The sequence below is a fragment of the Pleurodeles waltl genome, chromosome 8, assembly GCF_031143425.1.
Source record: "Pleurodeles waltl isolate 20211129_DDA chromosome 8, aPleWal1.hap1.20221129, whole genome shotgun sequence".
Lineage (NCBI taxonomy): Eukaryota > Metazoa > Chordata > Amphibia > Caudata > Salamandridae > Pleurodeles > Pleurodeles waltl.
Window position 1 is genome coordinate 570,637,162 of NC_090447.1, and position 13,090 is coordinate 570,650,251.

Here is a 13,090-nt window from a genome sequence, read left to right on the forward strand (position 1 = left end):
AAAAATATCAAGATAACTCTGGTAACCAATGTTCCCGCTGAAGATAGATTTGAGTTTTGTCTACTGGCAGTTTTGACTCATTGCAAAGTAGTGCAGAGGCTTAATATGCTGACTGCAAAGAATGTGTACCATGCAGATCAAAGAACTGTATTTAATGTGAATAGCTCAGTGAGTTGCTTTTGTCACAGACATCCTTTTGTTTCCTGCCGTTCAGACGTTACAACACTAGGATAGCACAGCGACCTACGAACTGTTATCAAAGAGCTGCATGCAAACGTCATGGTATAGGTTAAAAAGCTTTGTTTTCCCTCAGTCTTTTATTATCCTAATGTTAAAAAGGATTTTCTTGGGTACAAATACATTCTTATAAGTAAAGTGAATTCCAACCACTGTGGTACATTTTAAATCCTGAGTCTGTACTTCTCCAGACCAAGCACTCTTAAAATATACAGCCTACTAGTACGGATCATCAAGAAGAAACGTGTTGGCAAGAGTGGTGGAATGAAGATCATTTTGTACATCAACACTGATTGGTGTACTGTATATGAACCACAAGAGATTTGGGGCTAGATGTACAAAAGCTTTTTCCCATAGACACAGAATGGATAAAATCCTTTGGTACATCTGGCCCTTGGAGTGCTTGAGGATATTTTTATGACTTTTGGAAACTTATTATTCCTTTAGGAAGAGTGTTGGTGAATGTTCTCTTCCTCTGGAAGCAACAACATATTGAGTCGGGGACCATGCTAAACATTACGATTGTGGCAGAATGCACCCAGGTTTTTCTAAACTGCCAAATTTAAATTTGTTTAGGGTGCAGTTTTGCTCTGTCACTTTCGCACAACATAGCGCAGCAACTTTGGTTGCTGTGCTGCGTTATTTGAACACTTTGTGAATCTCCCTTCTTACCTATGTGTACCTGGCCTGTCCCATGAAGTGAAGGATTTCTGGAATCCGTCCTAGACTTGGAGGTGTGCACCAAGTGCACTCTCCTTTGGATTACTGTAATACTGCCTCTGTCATGAGTTTGCAGGTAGAGTTGTGGTCCCAGCATACTGAGTTTTTGTATATCAGTAGTCTTAATTATGTTACGTGTGCCAAGCGGGCATATCCAATTGGCTCTTTTTCTAAACTTCTACTGCTAATTGACAGCTTGGATCCTAGTGATAACGTCTACATGGATGTATGCTTGTGTGTTTGTATATGTCCTGTGCAACACCTACATTGAAGTCATGTGACACAACCAAACCAAAGAAGGCATATGGCTTTCATTTTAAAATCCCCTGGCCTTTTCATGTACACAAGATGGGGTGAGTTGGTGTCACGCAGCAGGAGTGTACATTCAGACATTCCCAAGACTGAAGGGAGGGAATCTACATATTCAAATAGCAAAATCACAGTTAGTACTGTATTGATATTTATGGAAAGATTGTTGCTGCAAGGGGCTGCAGAATACTTTTCCTGAGTACTTCCATTACGTAGATGGTGGTGGTGAAGGATGGGACTGCTATCTGTTGTGTACATAATCTTAAGTGTATTTTAGAGCATGTGTTTATTTTTTCTCTCTTCCTAATCACTGTCAGCTTGGTTAATGGTATGGTACCTCATCAATCTAAAAGTATATTATTTTTCTTTAATGTAGGTCAAAACAATGTTTCGAAATACCTCACTATTTGGAATGGCATATTTAAGTCATTAGAGGCCAACATCCACTTCATGAATGATGATATGGTATTTAAACTCATAGATAATTTAGGCAATTCTTCACCAATACTGGTAATGGAAGACAATGTTACAATGTCATCCAAATGTAATTAAGCCTCTTCTTCACAACACAGAAGATAACAACGCTCTTCTGTGGATGATGATGATCCAGAAGTCAATTTGCAGAGACATATCCACAGGGCAAAGGAAAAGACTGCAGAGAAAGTGAAGAAGGGGATGAGGAAACTCTGACACTCTGGAAGGACTCCAAAGTATTCTGAGCTCAAATAAGAACATTAAAGAAATTTCATTGCACTGATGATTCTCTAGGTGATATTGCTGAAGCCGGGAAAGAGAGACAACATAGACCAGTCTTCAAAGCAAAATGGGACTCTTTCCTTCGCATCATGAGTGTCCTACATTAGAACATTGTTTTTGTTATGTTATCTCAACATGCTCTTCCCAGGGATATTACTGTAGCCTTCAGGAGACTTACCAATGTCTTTGGGTATTCACCCTAGACCATAAGGCTTTGTTGTCTCCTCAGTGCAGACATCTACCACTCTGTCTACACCATCCCAACATATTAAAGAGCATGAGGATCCATCAGAGGATGACAATGAATTCGATATTATACGCTGTAATTGATAATAGGTAGCAAAGTTCCAAATTAGATAACAGTGTGATTATTTTGTTCAGTTTTCTCCTTTTTTAACAATGATCTTTATTAGAGTTACATAGGATGTAAATGGCAATAGGCAGTGATGTTGCTTTACAGTTAGTGTACCTAAATCATGACAGGATCAAGGAAAGAAGCCACAAAACTACCTCCATACCCCTTCCTCTTGTACATTGCTTACCAAGTAGTAAAATGCACCATATCTGAGCTACGACAGATTCATTAATTAACAGTTAGATACATTGAGTACAATGACCCAGCTCTCAATCTTATTTTCACCCTTCCAGTTCCCCAGATGATACAACAGTAGGAGGTTCTTTTAAATCAGATTCCATGGCTGCCCATGCCCTCAAATTATCTTCTAGTTTTTCGTCCGTAAAGACATGTTTCATCTGGATTTCTTCTGCTGTTGCCCAATCTGAGACATCCCTGAGCAAAATCCCCATATCTAGGGGGCAACACACCCAGCCATTTTGTACCTATCTGGCATTTTGCCAATAGCATTTTGCCAACTTCCTGTTGAATTTTCTAGTGGAAGGGGAAGGAATGGGACCCTAGAGTACCTGCCTCATGTCTAGCTGCATGTGCCAGCCGGTCACTCTATTCAGATTTTCTAACACCTTCTGCCCGTAGGGTGTCAGTGCCACATAGGACCACATCATATGTATAAAATCTGCAGCTAGGTTCCCGCAGTAGGGGCAAGCATCTTATTGGGTAATATTTTTGGGGAGAAATATGTTTGGTGGTACTTGACCTGAGAGGATTTTGGCAGCATTTCCAGCAACCCCAGATGAATTTTCTTTGTTCTCTACTCTCTACTGATGAAGGGCTAAACCCAGAAACACGTGTCTAGAGATATACAGCAATGTCTGCACCAACTTTGGTGAAAAACTACAGATAACTTTTAAGTAAGTGCTAACTGTGAACTGCACTTACCAGGATGCAAAGAGGTGAACTGTGCTGGGATGTGAGGCAGTGTGCTCCCAACCCCCCTTCCTGTTTAAAAGGCTCCCTTGAGCCAGTGAGCTGACACGCTTTGGAGATGCACCTGTGTGCCTGTGAGTTATACTTGACATGAGGGGATTTTGGCAGCATTTCTAGCAAACCCAGATTCATTTTCTTTGTTCTCTACTCTCTACTGGTGAAGGGCTAAACCCAGAAACATGTGTCTAGAGATATACACAATGTCTGCACCAACTTTGGTGAAAAACTACAGATAACTTTCACGTAAGCACTAACTGTGAACTGCATTTGCCAGGATGCAAAGGAGTGAACTGTGCTGGGATGTGAGGCAGTGTGCTCCAAACACCCCTTCATGTTTAAAGGGCTCCCTTGAGCCAGTGAGCTGATGAGATTTGGAGATGCACCTGTGTGCCTGTGAGTGGTACTTGACCTGAGAGGATTTTGGCAGCATTTCCAGCAACCCAGGATGAATTTTCTTTGTTCTCTACTCTCTGCTGATGAAGGGCTAAACCCAGAAACAAGTGTCTAGAGATATACAGCAATGTCTGCACCAACTTTGGTGAAAAACTACAGATAACTTTCAAGTAAGCACTAACTGTGAACTGCATTTACCAGGATGCAAAGGGGTGAACTGTGCTGGGATGTGAAGCAGTGCGCTCCCAACCCTCCTTCCTGTTTAAAAGGCTCCCTTGAGCCAGTGAGCTGAAGAGCTTTGGAGATGCACCTGTGTGCCTCTGAGTGGTACTTGACCTGAGAGGATTGTGGCAGCATTTCCCGTACCCCCGATGAATTTTCTTTGTTCTCTACTCACTACTGATGAAGGGCTTAACCCAGAAACACATGTCTAGAGACATACAGGAATGTCTGCACCAACTTTGGTAAAAAAACGACAGATAACTTTCAAGTAAGCACTAACTGTGAACTGCATTTACCAGGATGCAAAGGGGTGAAATGTGCTAGGATGAGAGGCAGTGTGCTCCCAACCCTCCTTCCTGTTTGGTGGACATAGTTATATTGGATTAGTTTAAATCTGGCATTTGAGCTGACTGCCCAGACCCCCTTGTGTATCTGTGACCATTCCTTCCCCAACACTAGTTCACCTAATAATCCCTCCCATTAAGCCTGGATGGGGAGGGGTGCCTATGGGATATCACTGTGCAGTGCTCTATAGACGTGTGAACTTAGCCGGCGGCCCCTCGCCATTCCTAACAGTGTGACTATGGTGATGGAGTCCAAGGGGGTTTCTGTGATGGAGAGCCCGACCTTGCATGCTGTGGCAGATAGTTTGGAATATTGCTGATACTTATCCCCACCCCCTGGGTAAAGGATTCCATGGCCTCGCCCCTTAGGATGAATCACCTCCCAGGGTACAATCCGCCCAAAGTTTGACATCCTCCATCTTTCCATCTCTGTACTGACATGGACTTGGCTGTCTTCTGGAATGGTTGTAGTATCCACAGCAGCAGGTCTGGGGCATGTGGGGTGCATTAGAGTACTCTCCTGACCGCTCCCTCCCACACTCCGGATACTTGACGTAGAAGAAAAGGCATGTCTGGTAAAACACGGGATCCACTAATCAGTAACACAGGCAATATATTCCCGTCGTGGGAGCCCCTCAAAAGGGTCTTCTCCCACATGTCTGCAGGATCAAACCATTGAACGGCATGTTGCAGCTGTGTTGCCATATACTACAGTTCTATAATGGGAACCTCCAGACCCCCAAGGCTTCATGTCCTTTTCAGAGTGAGCAGCCCCTTGCACCTTCACTTGTTAGCCCACAGCAGATCAACAATGAGGCTATATATTGTTCTGAAATAGCGTCTAAGAATCACGGATAGAGTTCCTTGGAGCGCGTATAGACATCTAGGGAGTGTTATCATTTTCACTATGGTGAATCTGCCCATGAGAGAGAGAGGAAGGTCTCTCCAAAATCTCACAGACGTGCAAAGGCCCTCCACCACACCATCCTCCCGATATTAAGCTCCAGGAATGACTGCTCGGTATGCGCCAGGTGGATCCCCAAATAGCGAATGTTATTCAATTCCCAAGGAAGTCCCACAGCCAGAAGCATCTCAATCGATACTCTGTTCCTAATGGGAATGATTTAGATTTGGTCGGGTTCACGTGTAGCACCGAGATATCCCTGAACTCCTGCATCATGTTCATGAGTATGAGCACAGAATACGCTGGCTGTATCAGGATGTCATCCACATAGAGGGAACCCACGTGAGTTGTCTCCCCACTGTGATCCCGCAAGGGCCCATCGTTCTGTTCAGCTTCCTCCTTCCTCCCATTTTGATATTCGTGTTGTCTTTTCTTTCTCCAAAAAGTGCCCTGTGAATTTTTATGTTTTTTCAATGTATTACTCACACAAAACATTGTATGAGGGAGCTTTATTCTTGGTTTCTTGGTTTTCGGCTGTTAATGTTTTTTTGTATTATTATCGTAAGGATAAAATTGGGTAAAGCTAAGCTTTCTTTTCAATATACTGTTAGGATCATTTGAACATCTATAGAGAGTGTAAATATTTGTTCTTTAAAAAGGAAAACTAATTTAAAAAAGCTACATGAAAGGAATTTTTGTATTACCTCTTTGTCTTTAATCTTCAATGAAATGCAGAGCTGTGACATTTTTGGTCCTCGATTACACACAAGAGGGAAATATTTGCAGCAATTTTAAAAAGAAAACAAGAGTCAAGGGCAATGAAGCACAAGTTTTAGGACATCTGGACTCCTGCTTTTATAAAACATCTACCAATCATTTTACACCATTAATAAAGATTCATTTTACAAGTAACAAAAGATATGATCCAAATTACGAAAATTCATTGAAACTCTTGCGAGTAGATTATCAAACAGTGAATTGTGTTATCAAATGTAATTCTAACAAATGTTGATCCTTTTAATGAGCGACTGCTGGAAAGAAGATACTCATCTCTTCTGTTGGAAACTTCACAAGCTCTGAAGTGTAGGGTACAAACCAAACTGACAAATGTTTCACTGTTCAATTCTTTTTGTCACCGGTTGGGTCAGGAATATCCGCAGCATGGTGCACAATTGCATCCACTCACTTAAGAGCCATTGTGAGTTTCTTGTACCCAGGATGGTAAAATGTAGTCCCCAGCCTTAAGATAATCTAGCGTAGGGATAGACCTGTCCCTTGATGTGAATAAACTCCTCGATTTTTCCTGGACCTGAAGTGATGCTCAAGCATAATTTCCATAGTGACAGAGGGTATTTGTCTATGGTGGGATCTTAGTGTTACAAGGTCTTTTTATCTGTGTCACAGGAGTGATGTGCTATTGCCCCACTGGTGTAATGGCCTGCTGGTACAAATGAACCTGGATCATTCTGCTAGCATATCAAGCCCAGATGTGTATGTATATGTGTTTGTTATGCGTGTTGCACATATTGAGAGTACCTGAGTGCACCTGAGTAAAGGACGCACATGGGTTACATTCTAGAAGCAATATTCTATTCATGTGTGTGCAACTGAGGTGAGGTTACTGTCCCGCTCATTGTTAGTCTATTGCAGACATTCCTGAGATTGGCGGGGACAGACCCTATAGTGGACCAAGAGGAGACAATCTCCCTTTTGTAAATAGAGTGCTGCTATTTATTCTTGCTTGCTGCAATTTGTTTAATGTAAGGGGTCTAGGGCAGTGGCAGCTGCCACTAAACAGGGGTGGTAGGGTGGGACAGGACGCGAAGGGATGGGGGGCATTTAAAAATACACAATCCAAAAAGGGAGCACCCTGTCTTACATTTTAGCTCGAATGGCCCCAAAGCATCATGATAGATGCAGTCATTAGAATGAATTTGAATAATATTTCAAAAAGCCTTTCACCATAAATGGGTGCAGCAAATGCTGTAAGGTTGTAGAAAGTTTTTCACCATAAGTTGGTGCGGCGAATGCCATATCTCCGGACACGTGTTTCTGGCTTTCGGCCGTCATCAATGGAGAGCAAAGTGTGGCAGACGGGGTTGCTTGAAATGCCGCCTAAACATATTCTCAGGTTTTTGTATCACTCAGTAGGCGCACAGGTGCTTCACCAGAGCTCGTCAGCTCAAAGGCTCATGACTGCATTTATCATGATGCTTTGGGGCTATTCGAGCTGAAATGTAAGACAGGGTGCTCCCTTTTTGGATTGGGCATTTAAAAATAATCAATAATTTTTTTTCAAAAACGTATCTTTGAGGGGAGACACGTTCGTCTCCCCTCTGTCTTCTTCCTCTTCCTGGCTGCATAGGCTCCCAGCCAATCACAACAGTGCTGACAGGAGCATTGTGATTGGTCTGAGTGGCCTGCTTCACCACTCAGACTGGGAATGGGAGCCTTGGCATGTTCTGTAACCGGCTGTGCTATACAGCCGGGTAGAGAACATGCAAAGTGTGCATGTCTTTTTGGCCGGCCCAACAGAAACAGCCAGGGCACATAGACCTCCTCCGCCCCCCTCCCTCCAGCCCAGCCCTACACTACAAGAAAAAATAAAATGATAATAACGTAGTGTATGTTACTATCATTTTACTTTTACTTTTTTGGGAAATCCAGTGGGGCAACGCTCCTCCGCTTTAGCAGAGGAGCCACCTCTGGCCAAGGGTCCATGACAGAGGTGCATTTCACTTATCTCGCCTCTTCATCGATGTTAGTTGTGGTTGTTTATAGCCAAGTGGAGAAACCTCATAGCTCTGTCCAGTGAACTCTGGAAGTATTGGGACATAAGCTAGAGTCGGAGATCCAGAGGAGGTGTTGCCAACCTGAGAGGACGCACTGCTACACTCCTCCAAAGATGATGTTTCTGTCCACCTCACTCAGCTTTAGCTGAGTGAGGTGGACATTTTCAAAAATATTGTTAGGTAGTTCTAATGCTTCTATATCATTACACTGTACAAATCATATGGGAAAACTTCACCATTGTGGCTCTGCAACGAACAGCACATCTCTAGTTTGAAATGTATTCTAATTAGATGGTGACAAGCCACTGAAGGATCAATCCTAGCTCTACCTAGATGCCTGGCTCTGACTTGACCCAATGTCTTTTTGACCCTCAAGTCAAAAACAAGCATAGTCTTCATGTAGCTTCTGTATGCAGCCCACATGCTTACCTCGTTCTCCACGCCCATTACGCCCCACTCCTCCTGCACCACAGGAGATGCTGTTCAGCATTACACAGGTTGCCTTTTTACATATGGGCTGACAATGAAGTCCCATGCAGTGCTATGCTTCTCAGAAAAGGACATCATGCTAACAATTTTTCAATGAGTATGAGACGTTTGAAAAATCATTAGTGTTACATCTCTCTGAACACTTTCACAGTACTTCCCACCATGTTGACAGTCAACGCATTTGAAATGCTGCCCTTGCCACTAGCGAGTCATGAAAAATGCCAACAGCCTGCACAATGTCAGCTCTCTGTTAAAGTCTGTCTCTAGCTGACCTCTGCGTTTCACTTGTGTCTCAGTGGAGGCCTGTAAGACATAGGGCCTCATTACGAGTTTGGTGGTCTCAGGACTGCCATGTTGGCAGCGGCAGTCGTACAGTCAACAGACCGGCAGAGAAGACCCCCAAATTATGACCATGAAAGTCTTCCCAACACAATCCAGCCAATCCACCACCAGTGCCACCAGTGCAGTCATGCCGCCACGGACAGAGGTAGGCACCTTCAGGTCGGTGGACACCATGTTCCCGCCAGACAGATTAAGAGACTGCACGCTGCCAAGTTTCCGCCGCAGTCGCACCACCACGGAAACCCTGGCGGAAACCAACTATGTAAAAGGAGACACTCACCTTCTGGAACACATACCTGACTGGAGCCGAAATGGAAACTGAACTGTACGTCCTCCCACCGCTCCTGCTCGCACAACGACTCCGGAACCAGCAACGACGACAACAACCATGAGTGCACACACTTACCTGACACAGTAGGGAAAAAACAAAGTACCCACAGACACACAACATACACATCTGGAAAGGGTGGTGACGGTGACCCACACACACGTAACCTCACACTCATACGCACATTCACACACAGCCACATGCACACAAGCACACACATACTACAACCACCACGATCAAAACACACATACAATACACACATCAGTCCACAGACACACAGCACTGGCAAAGTCAAACACAACACTACCGCATTACACAACAACACCACAACCGCAACTACAGAAAGGCCTCATCAAACAAAGACAATACACACCTCCGCTTGACACTACATACATACAACAACACATAACAACACCTGAAAACCAATGTACACAATCACACGGCCATACAACGAACCATATGTCATACCAGGAAAACACACCACACAACAGTTCGGACATACCCATCACCACCCACAACAACCACACAAGGGCACACAACACCACTATTAAACATGTCAACACAAACAATATACAAAATATCAACATACATGCATGTTCCAAACACAAACAAGTCCAACACACAATACAAAGCCATCACAGTGGTACAAATGCCAGGGCCACACTCACGTATGTTGCCCAGACAACTAACACAACCAACATACACACACGTCACTCACACAGAAACCAAAGCAGGCAAGACCAAAACAGCCATGTGGAAAGAACGGCAGGACAAATATGTCACCATTGAACCAACAACTGGTTGGCCCAGATACATTAAATATATAAATATGGCAATAAATAAATAACTATGTCCAAGATAAAAGGCCAAGTGCAAAATGCACAGATGGCACTTCTGTGCACCCCTACATGACTCCTGACTGCTATATGACATCCACAGGGTAGGGGCATTAAGGGTACAGGCAGGCACCTGAGGGATTGGAGGGAGAGGGGAGGAGGGTTTGGACTTCAGTTTGGGAGGGGATCATTGGGCTTGGGCTTGGGAGAGGGGGCTGATGGCAAGTTTTAGGGGAGGGCTGGGAACACCTGGGATGGGTTGACTTCTTAGCAGGGGGAGGGGCATGGGTAATAGTAGGGGAGGGCTTGGAGGTAGAAGGGCTGGACATGGGGAGGGACACAGACCGTTTGGGGGTATTGCAGGGTGGGAGAGGAGTAGGGAAGAGGGAAAACTCTGAGAGGAACCCATTTTTAGACACACGGGGAGGTCATGGCAAAAGGGTTGGGAGTGGAGGGAGAGGGAGTGGTTGTAGGAGGTGTCTTGGTAGATGTCTAGGGTGCATGTGCGTGCGAGGAAAGCTTGTGGGTGCGGGGTGTCTGTTGGGTGGGTGAGTATGGCTGTTTATGTGTCTTGGGAGGATGGGGGAGGAGGTGCTGGGAGATGCCATGCTGTATAGGTGACTAGCAGTTGTGGTGGTGTCTTCAGGTATGGATGATGTGCTGCATGCTGGGGTGTCGGTGGTTGGGATGGCTGCAGATGTGGTGACTGGGGTGGATGTTTGAGGGTCTGCTATTGTGATGACTGTGGGTAGGATAGGAGACGTGGCTGTATCGGTGAATATTGGTGTGGTGTCTACAGGTGTGTCTGGTGTAGTGTCAGTGAAGGTGGGGTGGTGGGGGAGTCTGTGTAGGTAGTGGATGTTGGTGTGTCTGCAAGTGGGTGTTGTCTGTGTGCATGTCGGTGGTGGGACTTGTGGTGCTTATGTTTGACAGCAGTAGCCTTGGATGTTAAGGTGGGTGGATGCATGTCTGTCTGTGTGCTTTGGCTGGGTTTGGGAAGAGGTAGGTGGAGAGGGGGATGGTAGACAAGGGGTCACTGGCTGCCGTCAGTGTGGAGGCCAGAGCCTAAAAGGATCTCTGTAGGACAGCCAGTGCACAGTGAATGTCCTCCAGGAATGCATTGCTCTGCTGGACTTGAGCTGCCAGTCCCTGGATGGCATTCACAATGGTCAACTAACCCACAGAGATCAACCTCAGAAGGTCAACAGCCTCCTCACTGAGGGCTTCAGGGCTCACTGGGGCAGGGGCAGAGGTGGTGCTGGGGTGGTCCGAGAAGGGTCTGTCACCACCAGGGAGTGTCCAATGGAGGAGGATTCCGATGATGATGTTAAAGATCTGGTCTCCCCCATGGCACTTCCCTCACCCTCGGTGTCACTGGTAGCAGCTCTCCGGCTCCCGTGGCCTGCGCATCTCCCCTCTCACCTGTGCCCGGTCTCCTTCACTTGCTGATGCTGATGCACATAAATAGAGAGAGACAGGGAGGGAGGTAGATGGAGTGGGAGGTTCAACATATCCCTCACATACGCACATTTAGACATGCACATCTGTAGGAATACACATCCTGGGTAAGCTACCTCTGGTGCCAATACTCATATCCTACATCATGTCACAACATGTCACTACTACCCACCCCTGTATGCCAATCATCACACCCACATTTAAATCAAAGTAGGTCTGCATGACTGGAGTCATCCACATTATCACCACCAAAGCCATGTTTGCATGCACATCATGCCCTGGCTGAAATACAAATGACTCATCATACCTCTTCATATTCCTATCACCTATTGGAAGTGTAGGTGACTGAACAAAACACATCAGGCCTGTACAGTTACTACACCTGATCAGTTCATGTCCTTTGTAAAGTTTCATGATAGTGAAGACTACTCCACTCACACAACACAAAGCACATGCCTGTCACATAACATGGCTGACATGACACTCTGTACAGAAAACCCAATAGTGAACTGATAAGTGATGTAGTCACTAGAAGTTGGACACCCAGAGAGGTGCCATCTGATGTGTAAAATACAAGTCAAGGGGCCCATTCATGTGATAGGTCAGACCCAATCACAGAGGAAGATATTCAGACACCAAAACCATTTATACTACAACTATTCACACAATAAATGTATCTACAATGGCCCAGACTGCATACATTACACATTCATACTCAATCACTGAGTGCAGTGTCACAACTGATGAACTCCTGGAAGACACATATGACATCATGGTCCACATAAAATTTCACCGGACATGCAGTATTACTAGTTGTACTTCATAACATGATGACACCACTATCGCTCACACCATTCATGACATGTGAATACCTGTGCCTAAATCCTGACAAAACACGTCAGACAGAGAAGACATCTAAGCATTATGCACACATGGACCAACAGGATTGCCATAGCACTGACAGCAAATCCCACAACTACATAGGGCTGCTTCATGAAAGATGAAACAACACATATTTCACGTCAACATCTCATAAGTCATACAACACCGAATCCTGTCCAATTCACCCACTTCAGCTAGGCCAAGGGTATCAGTCATTGATCCACTCCATCAGATGTGCCCCCAAGTAACCACTGAGACATGATGTTGGCCGCAACTAAGCTATGTTGCTCTGTAATTGCTAGGGCATTGTCATACATAGCATTTACATTACATATTGGCAATGGCGAGGTCTGCCTAGGCACTTACCACCTCTAGTACTATCCCATTGGGTTTAAGGTCACATCCCCACAGGTCTAACACATTGAAATGCATGATGACTGCAATCAAATCAAATCAAAGCCCCAAATCAAGTTATCCTACTGTTGCAACCTTCACACACCACATATATAGAAGATGAACATCATATGGGGATACAACTAGCAAGCCATAAGTCCAGTCCCATACAGCCCATATTAATGGTGAAAATGTAATGGCTGCCACACATGGAGTCAACACCAGTACTTGATGTCTATAGTCCCTGTGAAAAGACAAGAGTCACCCTTTAGCTAATGCAGGTGAGCAATACAGGTGGGAGTGGACTTACACCTTAGGGCCACTAATTCTCAAATGCTGA